The sequence below is a fragment of the Anas platyrhynchos genome, chromosome 15 (genome assembly GCF_047663525.1).
Source record: "Anas platyrhynchos isolate ZD024472 breed Pekin duck chromosome 15, IASCAAS_PekinDuck_T2T, whole genome shotgun sequence".
In the NCBI taxonomy this organism is placed as follows: domain Eukaryota; kingdom Metazoa; phylum Chordata; class Aves; order Anseriformes; family Anatidae; genus Anas; species Anas platyrhynchos.
This window is the reverse complement of record NC_092601.1, coordinates 547,598-566,843: the sequence shown is the minus strand read 5'-3', so window position 1 is coordinate 566,843 and position 19,246 is coordinate 547,598. Positions and strand designations below refer to the sequence as shown.

The window sequence follows — 19,246 nt, the reverse complement described above, 5'->3', positions numbered from 1 at the left end:
TCTTATTATTTTTTCAGTTGAGATGTTTGTCATCCTCAAAATTCTAGCAAATTAAAATATGTTCATGACAGAAGCTGACCTTTATGAAAATACATTTTGCCCTCAGATGAAGGTTTGATTATCATGTAGTTACCATTGCACGCATACAATACCTGGCTTGGAAAGTAGAATCCATCAAGTTTAATTAAATTTTGTTTTGTTTCAATTGAATTGACTGCAAGTTGGAAAGTATCTTCACAATTTAACTAAAAAATGAATCTTTAAACAATAGAAATATATAGCACCACTGCTGCAGAGATATTTTGTGAAGCTCTGAATAAGAATAATCAAGATTTTACTCCCTGTGCTGTACCTTATAGTGTTTGATAATATCTGTGGTTTACATCTTACTGCATTAACTGACAGTGTTATATTTTATCTTTGTGTTCCCCTGTGTGTCATATGATTGACTTCTGATTTTGTTCTACTTTTTTGTTCCTTTCAGTGTGTGCGTATATATATATATATATATATATATATATATATTTAACCATAACTAATTATGTTATATGCCAAAACTTTTCAAGCACTGCTTAAATATGGAGGAATTGTTTTCAAGTAACTCTGTAGTATGATATTAAACAGATTTAACACAAACTTAATACCAGTATAAAAACAACTTTCTCTAAATTTAAGAATTTAAGTCTTTTTAGAAAGTGTATTATTCTTAATTAGTTTTGAAACAGACACTGTCTTTTCTGTGTTTCCCAACTGTTCTTTTCTGTTTGCTTCCTAATCCTCCTTTAGAATCCTTTTTTTCTTTTTTTTCATGAAACATTATTTTGTGATTGCCTCTCCTTTAATTCTTCTCCTGAATCATTCTCTCCTGAATTGTATGTAGGTGGAAGGGTTGGTGAGCTTCTATGAGAGGGGACCTTAGTGTTGTTTTTTTTTTTTTGGAGCTCTGCACTATTGTGCACCTCCTATTTTGCACCCAGCCTTGGCTGTGTGTAAGAAGTGCAATCCAGAAAGCACTTTAGCTGTGCAGCATGCATGTAAGCACAGTGCATGGACAGTAACTGACCGGACTGGTGATCAGTAACATCCCATGTGTTGTGCAGAGGCATGTCCAACTCAGAAAAATTTTGTGATTTTACCATGCTGTGGAGTATAAGTTTCTATATTCTTAAGAGTTCTTGGGTCTGAAGTAAATGGCTCAAGTCCGGGGGGGGGGGGGGGGGGGGGTGAGAAAAAGGGGGGGAGGACGGAATGAAAGAAACAAAGAAGGCAGTAGGGAGGAGAATGAAAAGCTGGATGAGTGGAAGTATAAGAAGATTATAGGTCCTAACCTTGTAAATTCCTCAGATTTGGGAGAAAAAAAAAACAAAACAACAAACAACACATTGTAATATAGGCCTGATTCCAGTAGCATCCATTGAACTTATCAACTTCTATTTCTTCATTTTCAGTGTCTGCGTTTACGATGTGCCATGGAAGGTTGTGCACTTATATACTGGTACTTATAAACCCCCAACAGCCTCTGGGTATCCAGCCAGCTGCTGGATATTTTGAATAACTTGATCAGTGCAACGAAGCAATGCAGAGGAACTGGCATTGGCTGTCTAGTGGTGCAGCCATGGCCGGATACATTCTCTGAGCCAAAAATGTTCTCTGCTGAAGTCCCTTGTGGCCAGTGTCTTCTTCTAAAAGATTGCTCAGGAGAAGCATATTCTTACCAAGGTCCCTTTGGCAACATGAGTGATTTTTTCTGCTATATTCTGTGGCTTATCATTTGAATCATTCTTTAAGGATATGCTCTGGGCCGAAATCCTGTTTGCACTATTAACTTTTATTCTGTAATAAGTCATTTAAGAACATCAGATTGTCTCTAAATAGGCTTTTTATTAATGTTTTGTTCAAAAATAATAGATTATGTTCATGTTAAAACAGACTTTTGTAGCCTCTGAAATGTAACCTTGAAATTTCAAAACTCTTTTTAAGATCTAGCAAAGCCTTCCTGATAGATTGAGGAATTTACTTTTTTATTGAAGAACAGACTCAAAGGAACTGTTGATTTTTTTCTTCAAGCACTGATGTCTTAACTCTACTTATGCTCCAGATTTGAATTGTATATAAATATATAATAAATATATAGTGTCTATAGCTATATTTATATATTTTGGGAATATGAATAGCTCACAAAATCTAATTAGCCTTTTCATTAAATTCTGCCTGGTTAGTTTCAGTTATTTGATTTTGATTCCATTGTTTTCTCTGATTAATTTTGCAGTATAAGTATTGAAGTCAAAATGTAGTTTGTATGAATTTTGTTTTGACTCAGGAGGTTGCTGATACTTCTTAGGCCCTTGGTCTGTGGGTGCATGGGCTGTCTGGCTTTGGTTCCTCCCTCTACTTTCCCACTTGTGAAATGAGAATAATTAATAGCCACAGATCCAAGATCCGTTTCCATTTTCATTTACAATAATGGAAAGCTTTGTATTGGAGCATTACAGCACTCTTCCCTAGGAATGTTTTGAAGCTTAATTAGATGGCTTCTGCACCTTACTTTACTTCTCTATTTTCCAGCTAACTTTGTATCATAACAATTGTTTTAGACTTACTCCATTGTACATCGTTTGCTAATTCTCTACAACAATTTCAAAGGCAAGGTGAAGGAGGAACACTTTTTTTTTTTACTTACAAATTAAAGTTGTCATATGAGGTTTGTATCTGGGCTGAGAGATGGTAGGCATAGATAAATACAAAAACTTACTTCATGTTTGAAATAATAGATCAAGACAAAAAATGTCCTTTACATTATGTTTTTAATTACTTGTTAGAGTCCAGTTTGTGCCAAATTGCAGTATACATGGGATCCTGTAGACAGGAAGAGAATCTGGTGAAGCAAACTGAGTGGTATTTATAGTCTTCATATACTTCACATAATATACCTTCAGAGGTTCTCAAGTGGTTGGGCAACATGCAGACAATTTTGTTTCCAAAGTCTCAGCCAAACAACTGTAACACCCAAACTGAAATTGTTCCTTGGGTGTTGATTTTAGAGAGGTTTAGCCAGGGAACCATTGTCCTTGCAGCTAGCAACTTAATCATACAACTTACTTTCTCCAAAGACGCATCAGTATTCATTGTCCACCAAAATAATTTAATATGCATCTGTTTTCTTGGGTGACCCTTTGTACCCCAGTAATGTGTCCTGCTCCCATACCTGACTGAAAGTCAGTTCAGTGGGAATTACACAAACATAACCAAGAGAAAAGGCATAATCTTGTGTGCCTGAGTAAGAGCTGAGAAGCCTGTGGCTTTCTCATTCTGCTACCCAGCGTAGCCCACCCTTTGTTCTGCATGAGACTGTGAGGGTGGAGAGGCTGTATACGTGCTGTCATCAGTATTTCTGCTGCCTCTAGACCTATTTATGGCTTATGTTCTTATGTTTTCATGTGTTTGTTCTTTTGTGTTATTAGAGAAAATGTGTAGGGCTTTCATACATACTGAATCAGGATTTCCAAGAATAAAGGAGAAACTGTAATCTGACTCCTTAAAATGCTCTTGAATTTCAGCTTTCATCTAGAAGATGCAATGTTTTGGTCCAGACTAGAAAGATAAATTCAGATCTGTTTTCTGTATGCGGGTCAGATGGCACCCAAGGTAGCAAAAAGCTGATGAGAACACCAAAAATCCTGTGAGAATAGTTCAAATGAAATTGTGCTGGCATATGTGAACTTGAGAGTCAGCCCAAGGACAGCATCAGTCCTTCAGCTCAATGTTAGTGTAATACAGACAAAAACCAAAATACATCAAAATTAAGGTTGGATCAGATGACCTTAGAGGTCTTTCCAACCTAAATGATTCTATGAAAATTAATCACCTATGGAACTATGTGAGGAGGAGATATTTTTATCAATTTACTTTTGTCTAGGTATTTGTGAAGCATTTCTAATCTTGCTACCAAACTCAAATTTGGCTTGTTATAACACCTCTTTGAGTAGTCATGGCATCCCACTGAAATAATATCTCCTAACTCAAAGCATAATGCTGTGTTTCTACTGTTGTAGTCAGTATATTGCTATGAAAACCATTAGTAAGTACTCATCTGGCATTACTGAAGGATTTGACCTTCTGCGAAGTCTAAGTGACATTACTGAGTTCTCCTTTAATACTGTTTTTGTTATGCCTGCCCTTGTAAGTCCTCTCTTCCAAATGTTTTAGCTTATTAGTTTATATGCTATTTTCATTGCAATTATGGCTAGAGCAGGAATGTTTTGTTACCTTTTTAACACATTGTCACCATGCATCATTTTTAAATCCTCATTGCTCCTTATTAGAGGTTATTTAAGCTCTCCGCTCTAACTGGATAATGAAGCATACTTAGGATACAAACTAGCAAAAGCTTTTTTAAAGATTTTGTTGCATTGGTGACAGTCTGGCACTTTGTTTGGGATTTTGTTTAGTTGTTTGTGTCATCACTTAGGTTAGTAAAATTTAATAGAAATGTACATAAATGTCAGACAACTGGTACAGCCTCTACAGGTATGACTGCATGCATGGGCCAAAATATACATAGGTCCACCTAACCTCTGCAGTATGGTGCCACCTTCTTGTTTCTTGTTTACTTCCACTGATACAGATCCTATAGAATATGGTACAGTGTGTCAGCTGAATAACTTTGTGTCAGGAAAATCTCAGGATCCTTAAGAAAAACACAAGAAGACAGAGTGAGGCAGGTGAGAGTTATTGATGTGGCCCTGAGATATGTTACTCTAAAGGAAATTGTGAAAACTCTAAAGATTTACCTCCTTTTTTTTTTTTTTTTTTTAACCTCCTTTATTTCAATTACCGTTTTGTCTTGTTGCATGGTCTCAATGTGTATTACCCAAGCATGTCATATTGTAGTGTGTTTATTACTTGCAACATCTTTGCAGCGTAAAGAAGTGTTACCATTACCATCCTCAATAGTTGTAGAAATTTGAGGTATACAGCCAGCAGAGTACAGAGATACTCCAAATAGCAGAGTCTGTGCTAAGATAAGAATTGGGAATGGCATGTTTGCAGTGGCAAAGTACTATGCCTGCGTTTAATAAGCCATGTACCTCAAGGGTGTCCATACATGCAGATGAAACACCACACAAGCCTGGTATTGCCTGAGGAGTGCTTAAGGGGCAGACCTTGTATCCTGCATAGTCTGTGCTGCATATTGCACCATGTAGCAGCACAACCTTAAAGCATCATTAGCATAAACTTCTCTGTTTCGTGGCATCTGAGTCATGAGGCTACATTTTGAAACTGAATCCATGTCTCCTGAGTCCTTCATTAGTGTCACAGACCATTCTTCTTTTCACCTCTACATGTAAGCTAATTTCAATTTTGTTTTCATTTCTCAGGGTTTTATACACTTGTAAGGCACCTCTGTATGAACTTTTTCCTTTCTCTAATTACACAGATTTCTTATCCTTTATACTTTGGGAATTTAGTCTTCCCCTACAGAATTAGATGGTGAACATTGTGCTGCTTCCTAAACCAACTCTCATTTTCAATTCACTGCTGAAGTGCATTGGCAGAACAGACACCTGCTGCTTGAAGGACCAACCTCTGATTAGTTGTTTCATGTTTGTGTCTCCTACTAGTAAAACAAAAATTGTCATTGCATTATTGAGTGGAGGAGAATGCTGTGGCTGAGACAATGCTGTCTACTGTGGATTTGTTGTATGCAGACCCACATGATGCCAGAGTATAATCCCGGAGAGTGATTCCCTTTTAGTCTTTAAAAGCTGAGGGGATCCACAAATCTTTGTTGTTCTCTGTATTCAGGAGCAAATCACAACTACAGAAGTGGATTGAATTATTTGATGACTGGAATATTTATGTTTTCTGAGGGGAAAACTGCAGAATGAATTGGGGACTAAGGCATTGCAATTCCAAAAGATTTTAGTAAAACATACAAAAGACACAGGCAAAACAGGGAAAATTAGCTGGCAGTTCTCGGTTGCTGTGTTGTCTGTAGGTAGGAAACATCAGTGGAGCGGTCATGATTAATTGAAATAAGGTTGACTGTCCAGAGGATATACCTGTCTATGCAAAATATTGATGAGTAAGCAAGTGTATACAAGTTATTATGATGCTTCAGTTCTTTTAATCTGAGAGAGGATCGTGTGGATTAAAATTATACCCAAACATAGTAGATAGTGAGGCAAGAGTGTATGATTTCAGAGCTCTCTAGAGGCATTTGTAATAGAAAATCATCCTCACGTACTATTCCATTGTGTTTAGTTAACATTGCTATAGTGGTAGTTTCAGGACAATTGGAATATTTTTGAAATATTACCACGTTTAAATTTTGAAGTAATTCCTATAAAAGCTAATTATTATTGCTCTGAGTCAATTGTCTGAGTTTCTTGAAAAATAGTGTTAATAGGCCAGAATATACTTTTTTAATTTTTATTTATTTTTATTTTTTATCATTGTCAGAGAGATCAGTGGATTTACAGCCATATAACTACAAGCAAAATGTGGCTGTTCAGATCCTCAGACAGCAATAATAATAGTGAATTCTGAAGCATATGTATTTTGGATTATGGGTAGTTAATTTTTCTTTGAAATTGGATTTATAGACTACTGTTTACTAGAATTGTTTCCTTTTTCATTGTATCCCTTAGAGTGGATGTTTACAGATGCACTATTACGAGAGCTACTTATAGTAAGATCCGTTTTGAGTTACGTCAGGCAGCCCATGCTAATTGCTGTACAGAGACACTCTACAATATAATATACAATGTCACTTAAGCCCTGTTCATAAAGACCTGAGTTTTCAAATGTTCAGTGCATTACAATGAGTTTTGGTTTGGGCTAAATTGCACTATTGATTTTTTGGTAATTAGGTTTTAATGAATTGTGTTCACTCAATTGTAGGTTTGTCAAGGGAATTTAAAGAATGGATTGTGATCATTTTTTTCACTTTATTTATTTATTTTTAATGAGTCTAACATTAGAGAGCTCCTTTTCTAGACATCAGTAGTTTTGATTTTTGTTAGCTTCTTTCAAGTCCAGCAGATACTTTTCGCTATTAAAGGATTAGTAAAATTTACATAAGACTAGGAATTTGGCTTGCCTAAAAACTGGTGAAGTAATCCAGCTCTTAGAAATTTTGGGTTTCATACTGCTGCTTCCCTATACCATTTGTGTTTAACTGTTTGACTGAAATTGGTCAATATGTTTTTTGTCGGACTTTGACTCCTTTTGCTTGCTTCCATGTGTTTTAATCTTTATCCCTGGTCACTAAAAAGCTGCTTTTCCTTGCTGATGCTTAATCAAAGATCATGGCAGTAGACAATCCCCTGTTTTGATTTAGTAACATGCAATGTGTTCTTTTCCATTAGCTTTTCTTTTAGTTTATTTTATTATAGTTTATTAAACTATGTGCTTTAGAAGGAGAAACACATGCTGTACATCAACCCCCAAAATACTGCTAAAATGTTGCTTATACAGGTTAGTTTATTCCTGAGGGGTCAGAGGCACCTTCAGTAGCCTTGTAATTATGACTGCAATCACTCTTCTAATGGGAAATCAACATCTTTCCCTGAAATAGTTCAATAGCTTAAAAATCCCCGTTTAGTGATTTCTTTATTTATATGTAAACTTCACCTTTCTCATCATCTTTGCTAGTATATTGGACATTCCACTTTGCTGGACAGCAATCATGAATAATTTTTGCTGAGCAGAGTCCTGGGTCAGCACAACTTTCTTCTGAGCTGGGCAGTGAGAATGTGGCCTCACATTCAGAGGGGTGGGTAACCCTCCAAGCAGGGCACGCTCGGCTCCTGACCAGTCAGGTGCCTCTTGCAGGGGAAATGCCTGACTCTTCACGGCACTTGAGTGGGTTTTATCTTTCTTATGGTGATCACAGCTAATCCCAACTACAGCAGGCTTCTCCCTCCCTGAGATACCGTCTTTAATGAATATCTGTATGCTTAGATACAGGGCTGTTTGCCATCTCAAAGCAGTGGTGGGCCTCTGTTCAGTGCCTTTCCAGACCAGAAGTAGCATAAGTGTCAGAAAGGTATGAACCAAAGCTAACATATCCCAGAGAGATGTGGCATATTATCTTGTTTTAGCTTCATAGCCTTTGCATTAGAATTTTTAGATGCATACAGCTGGTTTGGGATGCAGAGAAATAGATAGACAACTGCTTGCACGTGGTACTTTCATGTTGTTTTCTTTGATGCTGACCTACCGTATGCCCTTGAGTAAATAAGCCATTGAATCTTTCAATGCTTTTGTTCTTCCTACACATTTTTTTCTACCTTTTATATTCAATCCATAATATTTCAGCTTTTTATACTGAAAAACAAAAACAAACCTTCTCTGATATATTCTACCGTTTTTGTCATTAACCATTGCAAAGAACGGTTCTAGCCTGTGCTTTCTTCTATATAATTTGCCCTTGCTTAGGTAAGAATCAGGCCATTCAGACATGAAAACAGGGACAATAATTCAGGCTTGCCACATTTTACTATTTAATTTCACTAAGCATGGTCATCTGTGTCTTTCAAAATACATATAAAACATAACATAGTTCCATGTTCCACATTGTACAATTAAAAAAGGACACTGATCTATTACAACTGTGTCTGAATACTTCTAAATTTGTGCACAGCCATTTCCATGTAGAAATATGCACTTTGCACATGTGGCTGTGCAGTTTAATGCCATTAATTTAAGTTTATGATACGAACACACCTGCATGTAAAATACTATTTTAAAATCTCGTCATGCAGATCTTTCTTTTTTAATGAGGTTTTTGTTTTATTCTTTTGGACAAAATCTGCACATATTTGCATACTTTATATGTATTTTTAGAAGAGGTCACTGTAAATTGAACTTACAAAATGGTAAAACACAGCCTGGGTATACCCAAGTATGTCACTCATGTAAATATAAATAAGGATATGTAACCCGAAGTGGAGTTCTCAGACCTGGCTAAAATGTGAAAAATCTTTTCTTGTTGGCTAAGGAATACAGGAAAGTTAGGACCACGAGAATGTGTTCTCCAAGCTTCCGTGTGTTTTCCTCTGAAAAACTCACTCTTTTCTTTCAATTATGTTTGATTTTGTCATTGCTATCCATACATGTAATAGCGATATTCATTTTCTCTCTCTCTAGCTATGATGTAGTTTACTGATAGTATTGCTTTTGATTACAGTGTTAGTGTCAGTTGTGCAAAACATTGCCAGGCTTTTTATTTGTTAGGATATTACTAGCTCTTTAGAGGTAATGCTGTTTTCCAGGTTTTTAAGAACGTTTTAATACAACATTAGTAATGGCATGTATAAGCATCTGGAGGAAGACATAAAGAGAAGAGTAGATTTTTGGTGCCAAAAGCAAGTATTTCCAGATCCAGAGCTTTCTTCTTGTTTCCTCTTAGAAACTTATCTTGCTTTTGCCATAAGTTACGTTCATGGATTCCTTTACCTGTGACAGCCTGCTTCTGTTTAAATCCATGCAGTCGAGCAGGACAAAACCAATTAGCTGAAGTAAGGTGAATAGGATACTTAGTGAAATAAATAAATATTATGCATAAACTATTCATCCTGCTCGGTTGCACTGAATTAATTAACAAACAGGCTGAGCTTGAGTTTGGATACACATATATCTGAACTCTTCCTTCCCAAAACTATTTAACTCTGGTGTGTTCCAATGCAGTGAAAAATGTCAAAATGAAATTGAAGTGGTAGTGGTTAGCAAAGAAGATGGAAGTGGCAGGCAAACAATGCAAAAAACAAGATATAAGAAGATCATTTCCCAGCAAATAGAAGTAGAATTCATAGCAAAACAAAATAGTTATTAAAAAAGCAAGATTTGCTGGCATTGTTTTCTTGTGCGTTCCTGTGTCAAAGTTTTTTTCAGCGGATTTCCAAGCGTTTTATCCATTTTAAAGTACCTTAGATGACATGGTTTCAAGGAACTCCCTTAGAAGATTGGGCATCTATGGGCAGATGCATCAAATTATTAGCATTACCTTACCAAGTTCAGCCTTTGCTCAGTTTCATCCCATTATTCCTACCCCATGGGCCACATTAAATATTTTTTCCTATTCTTGGCATTTATGTCCTTCAGACACTTAAAGATGCTTATCATTGATCCCTGAGCTTAGACACAGAGAAAGAAAGAAATGCTTAAAAATCCCTATTTTAATGTACAAGACGCTGGGGTACAGCATTTTTTTAGTGGATGAATATATCTTAATAAACCATTTTATAATGTATTTGCAAAACATAAGAGGAATTAAATATGCATTATTTTTTCTTTAATTCTTGAGCTAAATTGTTTTAGTTCAAGTTTTTTTTTTTTTTTTTTTTTTAATTGATTTGATCCTTTCAGTTGACCTGTGTTACAACAGTTGGATCAGACTGGGGACTTTGAGTCATCCAAAATGTAAAATTTGCCCTGCTCTGAAGGTTAAACACTCTCTTAACTGCTTACTTATTTTGTGCTTGATCCAGTGTCGACTGGGGGACCAGATTCACCTCATTTCCTAGTAGCATACTGCGATGGTTTTCTCTGAGATGTGCTGCAGTTGTTTACAGTACATATACAACCCTTTGTTGAGGGTATAATTGTTCCCTACCATCACTGATTCTTTTTTCTTGTTCACCTTTCTAGTTATCAATATTGTTGTCTGTCTTGGAACAGATTTTCCACAAAAGAAAACTCAGTTGTGTCAAGGTAAGTGAACAAAACTATATTAGATTGCTTAACATTCTTGTGTTAAAAAGGTTGCTTTTATCTTTGACCTTTTGTGGTGCTGTTGTCTGCATGTGTATGTATGCTCCATGATGAACACCTACAACTGAGGAATTATTCAGATAGTGAACAAGACAGCAAAAAAATGCTGCTTTCCTATGAATCTTGATTCATAAAGAAAATGCATCAGAGCTATCAGCAAATATTTCTCCAAGATCTCACAAACTAAACATTTAGATAATGGAATTTGTATACCTTTCTGAAACACTATTTGCTAATGTTTTAACTAGCACAAAAACCTGATCATCATGTATAAGCTCCGCTGAAGACGCATCTTGCTTTTTCCCATAGCTTCTTACATTCTTATTCTAAATACTGCTATTTTACTCCCAAAATGTTCTGTTGCATTTTATTGTTATGAAAAGGAATATCATTGTACTGTCAAAGTACAGACTAGCAATAAATAAAACAATCAAAGTTATTTTAATAAAGCTAAACAAGTAACATCCTGTCTGCCAATCAGCCGATTAGTTTTTGTTTCTGAACATATATTCGATCATGATTAGTGATGTTTTCTGTTGTATGTGTTCTCTATCCATGTAGTTATTAATCCTGAACATGATACCCACCATTAAAAATTGGAACTGTATTCATTAGTTATCATGAGTTCAGCTCTGGTTCAGGCTAGTACTGACTTATAAACATACTTTGTTGCCCTAACTAGCTAAAATTGATTTATGCCAATGGCAGGTAACAAAAGGTTTCAGGGCCTCAGAAAGCCCTTTCTACATCTTAGTTCCTACAAGCTGTGTTTCTAGCAGGTGGCATCTTTCAGCTCCCTAAACCTCACATGGGGACTGGAGGAAACTGAGAGAAGTTGCAGTGCTGTTACTGTAATACAGCTAATGATAATCCTATGGCAAAAAAAATCAGAAGAGGCTGAAGCATTCTTATACGGTTATCTCCTGAAGTATACACACCTACAGAAAGAAAACACAGAAAAATACTGCAATGGGCTGTTAAAGGGGAAGCTCAGATAATAAGGCCCATCAGATAGTTACCAAATACTGCTGGTAGGCATATCAGAGTTTTGCACCTGAGAAAAACAGGAATCTGCTCTCAGGAGGATATTTTAATTACAGCTGGCCCCGGAAGAGGCAGGGTATTGACAGAAGCAAGTGGTCATGGTGAAATGTCGGTGAATAATAAAGCAGGGAGAGACAGGAAGAAATGGAAGACTGAGAGGATGCAAAATAAAACAGGTCTATACATTTTAACAGATGCAAACTGCGAACTTGAAGATACTCCTGTAAATGTCTGTTACCCTAAAAAAACTACCGGTAGTACTTAGTTTTTTTGTTTTGTTTTGTTTTGTTTTTTTTATTTAGTTCTGTTTCAAGTTTCATAAAAGATTTCTGTTCCTATCAGAGATTAAATAGTTGTTTGGTCAGTGTTTTGGTGTGAGTTCTTCACTCCTGAAATAAATCAGGGATAGGAAAATTTTAACCTATAGCAGTAAACAGAAGCTTTGCCATTACTTCAGTGAGACCCATTTCATCTCTTTTTTTTTTATTACTGTTACTTCTATATTATTATTTTGATTATATAATCATAACTCTTGCAGTCGCAAGAGTTAAGAAAACCACTAAAGCTTTACCTTTTTAGAGAAACACAGAATATTTAGATACATATATTTAAATATGTATATATATACACATATATTTAGGCACAGAATATTTAGGAAAAAAAATGTAATCTGAAGGAGTCACATAGATATTACTGGAATTGCATCTGGAAACATAAAACGATCTAGTATTTACTGTCCTGGCATGGCTTATATTTAATAAATTAATTGTATTTGCATACATCAAGTGTATAGACAGCAATCTCAGAGTCATCCCTGTCAAATTTCATGAATCTATGAGTCAGGTAAACATCTGCAGGCAGTACAAAAAGTGCGCTTAGTCAGACAATTTATCAGGACTGCATAAAAACTGCTTCTCACAACGCTTCCCAGTTAACTGAGCCAAGACATAAAATGGCATCTGCAAATGTTTGACTCTTGATCCCAAAGCAAGGAATCATTGCTAGGCAGTTCACAGAGTATAGCTTTAATTTGTTATGTCCAGTAAAGCAATATGGCACACAACCAGATACTACAGTCTTAAATATGTGGGATAAAGCTGACTGATTAAAGTTAATGTTACCGTTGTCAAATCCAGTTTTATCTTCATCAACGTGTAGCTGATGCAAAAAACATTGTCATCCTGGCAGTAAAAATAAGTCTCTGTCCAAGGTGATCTGAAAAATACATATTCTTTCAATTTTGACTGGTCTTTGTCTTGACAAAATTACTGGTGATTTTTTTAAATGATTTTCACAGCCACTAACTGGAGTTGAAGTACCATGAAGACAACAAAGTTTCTAAAAATAAACACAATTTTAGTTGGTCTTCACCTGAGTCTAACCACAGTCCACATTTATTTATTTATTTATTTATTTATTTTATTACTCAAAAGCAGCTGGGGATTCAATCACTGTTTGCTGTTTGCCAGGTATGCTTTTGGACAGTGCAGCAAAGTAGTTAAAAAAAAAAAAAAAAAAAAAAAAAAAACCCTCCCTGTAGTTACAAAAAGCCATACAGGAGACAAAACATGAGTTACAGTGTCTTTTTCTTTAAGATACATTTAAGACCATTTTTAAAGTGTTAGCCTGAAATACTGGGTACTCTAACGCTAAAAATGGAACATTTACCAGAAAACAATTGTACATTTCTACCCAGTAGCGTATTCTAAGAAGCTGCATATTTAACTAAGAATGATTTGTACAGGAAAAGAATTTGAACATTATGTTCACTAAAAGTAGCTCATACTTTTCTACATCCTTAGACAAACTAAAGTGAATCGCTTCTATAGGCTTACTGGATTTTCTTCAGTAGACACAAGGATAGTAATCTCAGGGCAGTATAACACAAGGAAAGCATCAATTTCAGGGGTACCTCAGCTAGTCCTAACTGGCAGTCTCATTATCATTTGAATTAATGTTGCTATTTAATAAACTCTATGTGAAGAGAATGTGGCCATATACATGTCTGATTGGCAGAGCATCTATAAGAATATAAATAAAAAAAACATAAACAGTGGTTTCAAAATTACTCATAAATTGTGTGACCATCAGTAAAACTTTAATGATTGTCAGCAAATTAAACAGAAGGGTTCAAAGACTTATTTTTTGCAAATAGAGAATATAGATGATATAGAACTATTTTTGCAAATCATATTTCATTTATATGCATATGACTGCTGTATAATAATTTATTTAGTTTTCTGATGGGGTGGGTATCTGAGCTATGAAATGATGTATTTGTTTTCCCTCTTTCACTGATCAGCTAATATGGTCAGCTTCCTTCCTCCCATCTCCTCCTCTGTATCTTTTTGGCTGTAACCACGTTTTATAGCCTGCACTTCTAGCACTTCCTTTTCTTGTCTATAAAAGGCCAAAAGGAAGATTCAAAGAAGTCTGAAGAGAAGTAGTCAGGTCATCTAATTTATCTCCTCTGCGCTGACTTTTGTTCATCAGTTGAGTTGCTGCTTTATAGATGAGACAGTCTATAGATGAGACAGTCCAGAGAACATCATACAGGAGTCACTGCCTACTGTAAGGTACTATACTTCAATTTTAATGAAGTATTATGGGAGTCTTAGTTTTAAAAACTTCATTCATTACTGTTAGGATAATAAGAATAATATAATAAAAGTAATTTATCTGGATCAGCATTTTAGGAAGAAACATATCTGATGTACAGTGCATAAACTAGTAGCCAGAGTATTTTGGAATGAGTGGTATTTTTTATCCTTACATTCTTGAAAGTGAGGAAAATGATACTGAAGACAGACCCACAGCAGTTGTGAAAGGAATGAAAATGTTACAAAGGAGTTTTACTTGTCATATCTACTATGACGTTTAAAAAACAAAACAAAACTATTCTGAATTTCCAAAACAGCATAGCAGCATTTACAGCAAAATAAAATCCACTTTTTAGGGTACAAAAATTCTCAAGAAAAGCAACTAGAAAATCTAAGAGTAGTTTAAGCTAACCATCTCTAACCACTAAATACATTTTCATAAAACTGGAGACACTTCTATTTTGTTCCAGCTAGAAGGGGCATTGCATTATCTACTGGAACTATCATTTATATTTTCTTTCCATAAAATCAGTTAAATGTTACTAATTGATCTTAGTTCTGAAGATAACTTCTGCTTCCAATAATACTTGCAAAATTAACAAGCACAGTCAACGTTAATGAAGGGGAATAATATCAGGACCTCTTAGTTATATATGCTGAAATTCATCCCCATGTCTTCAGAGGAACTCAATGAATGGGGAATTTACTTTTTTATGTGTCACAAATCTGCACCTTTCTGCTTTTAATATTACTTACAATTTCCACTTGGAAAAGCTCTGTTTTAAATCTCCAAAATTTATTTAACTGGAAATAATGCAAAGTTAAAGCTACGCTACAATTAATGTACATGAACTTGGGCTTCACCTGAAGCTCATGAAATCTTTACATTTGGGATGCATTGGTTTAGCAAATCTCAAAGGAAGAGGTTTAATATGTGTCAGATAAGTTATCCTCTAGAAATGTCTGTTTCTTGCCATTCATTGACTGTAGTAGGATCCCAGGCAGCCACCAGCCAGGCAGATACAGATGCTTGTGTAGATTCAGACACTCAGCAGACAAATGGAGAATCCCCCTCCCCCTCTTTCCTGCCACCTGCCCTATGTCTTTCCCTTGACTTCAAGGACTTAGCTCTAATCTTTCATCCTCAGTTAATGCAGGAATGAAAGGATGATTTTTATTTGCTTTCCACTTCTATTTTAAGAAAGGAAACAAGGGTTTTGAGGGAAATCTGGGGAGGGTTTATGTTAGTGCTCCATTACACATTATTTAGACAAGGGTAAATATTAGGATTTGAATCCAGCACAAGAGTAATAGATTTTTCTTTCTTTAAGGAAAATAACCTATTTGCTTTACTGCCAAGCATTGACTGTTTCAATATGTTCAAGCCTAGAAGGCTGAAAACAACGACACAGATGTGATTCACATAGGGCTCACCAGCATGGTGCTTCAATGTTCTGGCTTGCTGGAAAGCTTCCAGGGGATTTAGGAAAAGAACATACTGCAGAAATGCAAACCATTATTTAGCCAATTAGTTAGGAAAATGTGTTGTTTCAGCATGATCAGATTTAGCTTTGTTAATTTTTATTTGTTCTCATTAAAACTTCCTCACACCGAACAAAATATTTAGTCACAGAGCTGTTATCTATAGTTAAAATGGTTATTTATCAATCAGAAGAAGTTTTAGAGTATCCTGTGTATAGAAGACTTACGTATCTCCTAGGTGACTGTAGGAATAACGTAGAAGCATACTGCATAACAGGAAGGAAATCCCATTATTCTTTAAGCAATGTAGGATTTGAGCCTAGATCAAGTTTTGTACACGAAGTTTGAGTGTTTTGAACATGTAAAACCCAATTAAAAGACCTTTAGAATTAGGTTCTTCTTTCCTAGAACAAGTATTATCAATATATTGGGTCTGGAGAGAGGTGAAAGAGACTGTAGAAAAATGCTGCTCAGTGATGCTGTTCTCCTTCCATGATACCCTTATGGACTGGTACAACTGACAAACGTGGGGCTATTATTAAGCCTGTGATTAAATCATCTTGTTTTACATAAAATTAAGACACTTTATTTTCTTGGTACTGAGATGAATTTAGTGTAGGCGCAAAAATTTGCAAATGAGAATCGAGAGTGGTTTTACAGGAAGGACTTTCTAGGCTTTCCACATAGTAATGAAATATGATATAAAGCAGCACAGTGTCAATAAATCTACAGGATAAAGGTCAGGTTTACATCGATGGACAGAGCTGGCAAATACATTTGTTCCTGCAATGTCTGTGTTTTAAATGCCACCCTCTGATGAACCCAGTGCAGAAATACACTTTAGGGTTTGATGAGATGTCAGTTTTGTTCAGTGCTGATCAAATAAGATGAATGAAAGTGAAACAAGAACAAAAATATTACTTCTGTCATTTATTTTTTATGCATTACAGGAAGTGGGTCAGTTGGGGAGATTTCTCTTAAACAAATAGCAATCACTGCACAATATCACCCATTGATCTATTTCACAGCAGGCAATAGCCTTTTTGTCAGAAAGGACACACAATTCAAATACCACAGAATGCATAGAAATGCCCAATGACAGGTTTAAAAAGTATCTTCCCCTCCTTTTATTGACAAGCCATTCCTTTCCACAAATCAATCTAGGCTGCAGAGGCAGGGCATTCCAAAAAAAACTTACAGATCTACAGGGAAGACAGATATTCAATGAAAAATGTGGAACATCAATTTTGCCTAATGTAAAAGAAACATTGTATTTAGCAAAAATAATTTGTTCTTTATGGTAGGAACATGAAGATATCCAGTGATCTGGCGACTGCATAAGTCTAACCGTAGCAATTTGAAGGCCCTCTGCTTAGGCTGAGTGACATATCCTATTGTTAATTTATCTTCTTCACAAAACATTCTCAAATGCCAGTCTATGTATCCTACAGGATTGTAAATGTTTTAAATAAAAAAATAGCTTTGTGGATAAACTCTTCTGAAAATATGACTCCTGCTTTTTACACTTAATTTGCTTATGAAATTATTTTAAAGCATTTAAATTAAATATCCTGCTTTGAGAGACTCTAAGCCACTTTCATGTGTCTGAAATTAGGGAGCTAAGTTCATATATATGCATCCATATAAGAGTTCCTGAGCATTTATGACCTGTGCGGAGGTAAATATTGTTTCCAGTTTATCATCTGTATGTCAGAGCAGCTAAAAAGCAGTACAAGAAATGCTCTAATAATATTTTACAGTTAATAAGGAATTTCTGCTTTATATCTATTGTATATTCAAATAACTAAATACTTCACTTTGCTTGACAAAATATCTTAGTAGATCATAAAATTCACATATTATATCTTCTTCTGAAGATGTGTATTTTAATGAAGTGGCACCCATAAGCAGAACAGATTAGATTTAATTCAAAAGACTTCTGTCTACTACTTTGGCCTGTTATCTGTGGAGGTCAAATAAAAAACTGTAAATTGTAATGAGTGTCTGGCATAAAGGAAGCATTCATCTAGTAATGAGCCAAGATATGTGAGAAATGCCAAGAACCTCTCACCTCTGGCTGAAGTCTGGGTTTACAGGTAGCCTATAATCTTCACGTTATCATGTTTCTTTTTAGAGGACTAATCCTCCTCTTCAAAAGTGGGGAGGGAAATAACAATCCTTGTAAAAAGGAACATCGGTTACAGGAGCAAGCTAAACAGAGGAGAAAGGGATCTACAGACTGATTTGTTCCTGCTCTGTCCACTTGTTGGATTATATACAAATATTTAAGTATTTACCATTCGATATAAAAAGATGACAGATCTTAACCATGGTAACCACTGTGTCACTCACTATTTAGTATACTTCTGTTACCCTTGCAATGCTGAGAAATGCCATTAAAAGATAAGCAAGTGTTGAAAGCTTCAAAATTTGTTGAGTATATTGTGTAAGGTATTCAGAAAAAAAAAAGGGGGGGGGGAACAACCACCATATCATACTATTTATATTCTCAATAGATATCCAGCTCTTCAGAATCTTCTTAGAACATGAAGAGAGTTAAATGATGAGAGAATCTGAGAATGAGTCTCATTGCAAGACAAATCCAGAGCTTATGTGGAATGACTCCTATTAACTTTTCTCCATTGTAATATCGGGATTTGGGGATTTTAGCTATACTTTCCATTATGCATACTATTATGTGATGCTGTATACCACGTTTACTTAAGTGATAAAGCAATATGCAGTGGGACTGTTAATGAAAATAAATGCATAACATTTTAGGGCAATATGACAAAAATATGTAGTATCATACATGCTTGCATTTAACAATTATGCCACAAAACTGAGACAAAGCCTGGATTGTTTTGAAGCTCCAGGCATTTTAATCTGGAGATTTACTGTGAAATTATCCTTTTGTATAGCAAGGCTGAGGCTCTTTCAATTTCTTAAACTGTTCAGCTACTGGTCTGTTGGTACTCCCCAAAAGCCAGAGAAGGTTTGTGTAGTGATCTTGTGATCCCTTGCTCAGCACAGCTGTGTGAAGGTTGGGTGTCAGGGCCTGAAGCACATCCACTCCACCTGAGGGCTCAGCTGCCTGGGCTGGGAGACTACTTCAGGTGCTGGTGCAGGTGCACGGCTGCAAGGAGAGCTGCCCAAGCTGTGCTTGTTAAGGGCTCCTGCCTCCTCACCCTGGAGCTGTGCTTAAGCTGAGGATTTAGCCCCTCTATGAACAGTGTTGTTGCCATGCTGTGTCCTGGCTTGATCCTGATCCTGTCTCAGAGACTTGCTTCTCTGCCTTGAACTGCTCTCTCTCTGGGGATCTGGATCCTTGGCTAAGCCTAGGT

General features: G+C 35.9%; 1 pseudogene; it reads left to right on the top strand.

Annotated features, from left to right (window-relative positions):
- Positions 1–19,246, top strand: part of LOC139998727 (adenylate cyclase type 10-like) — a 152,378-nt pseudogene that overhangs the window by 44,066 nt on the left and 89,066 nt on the right.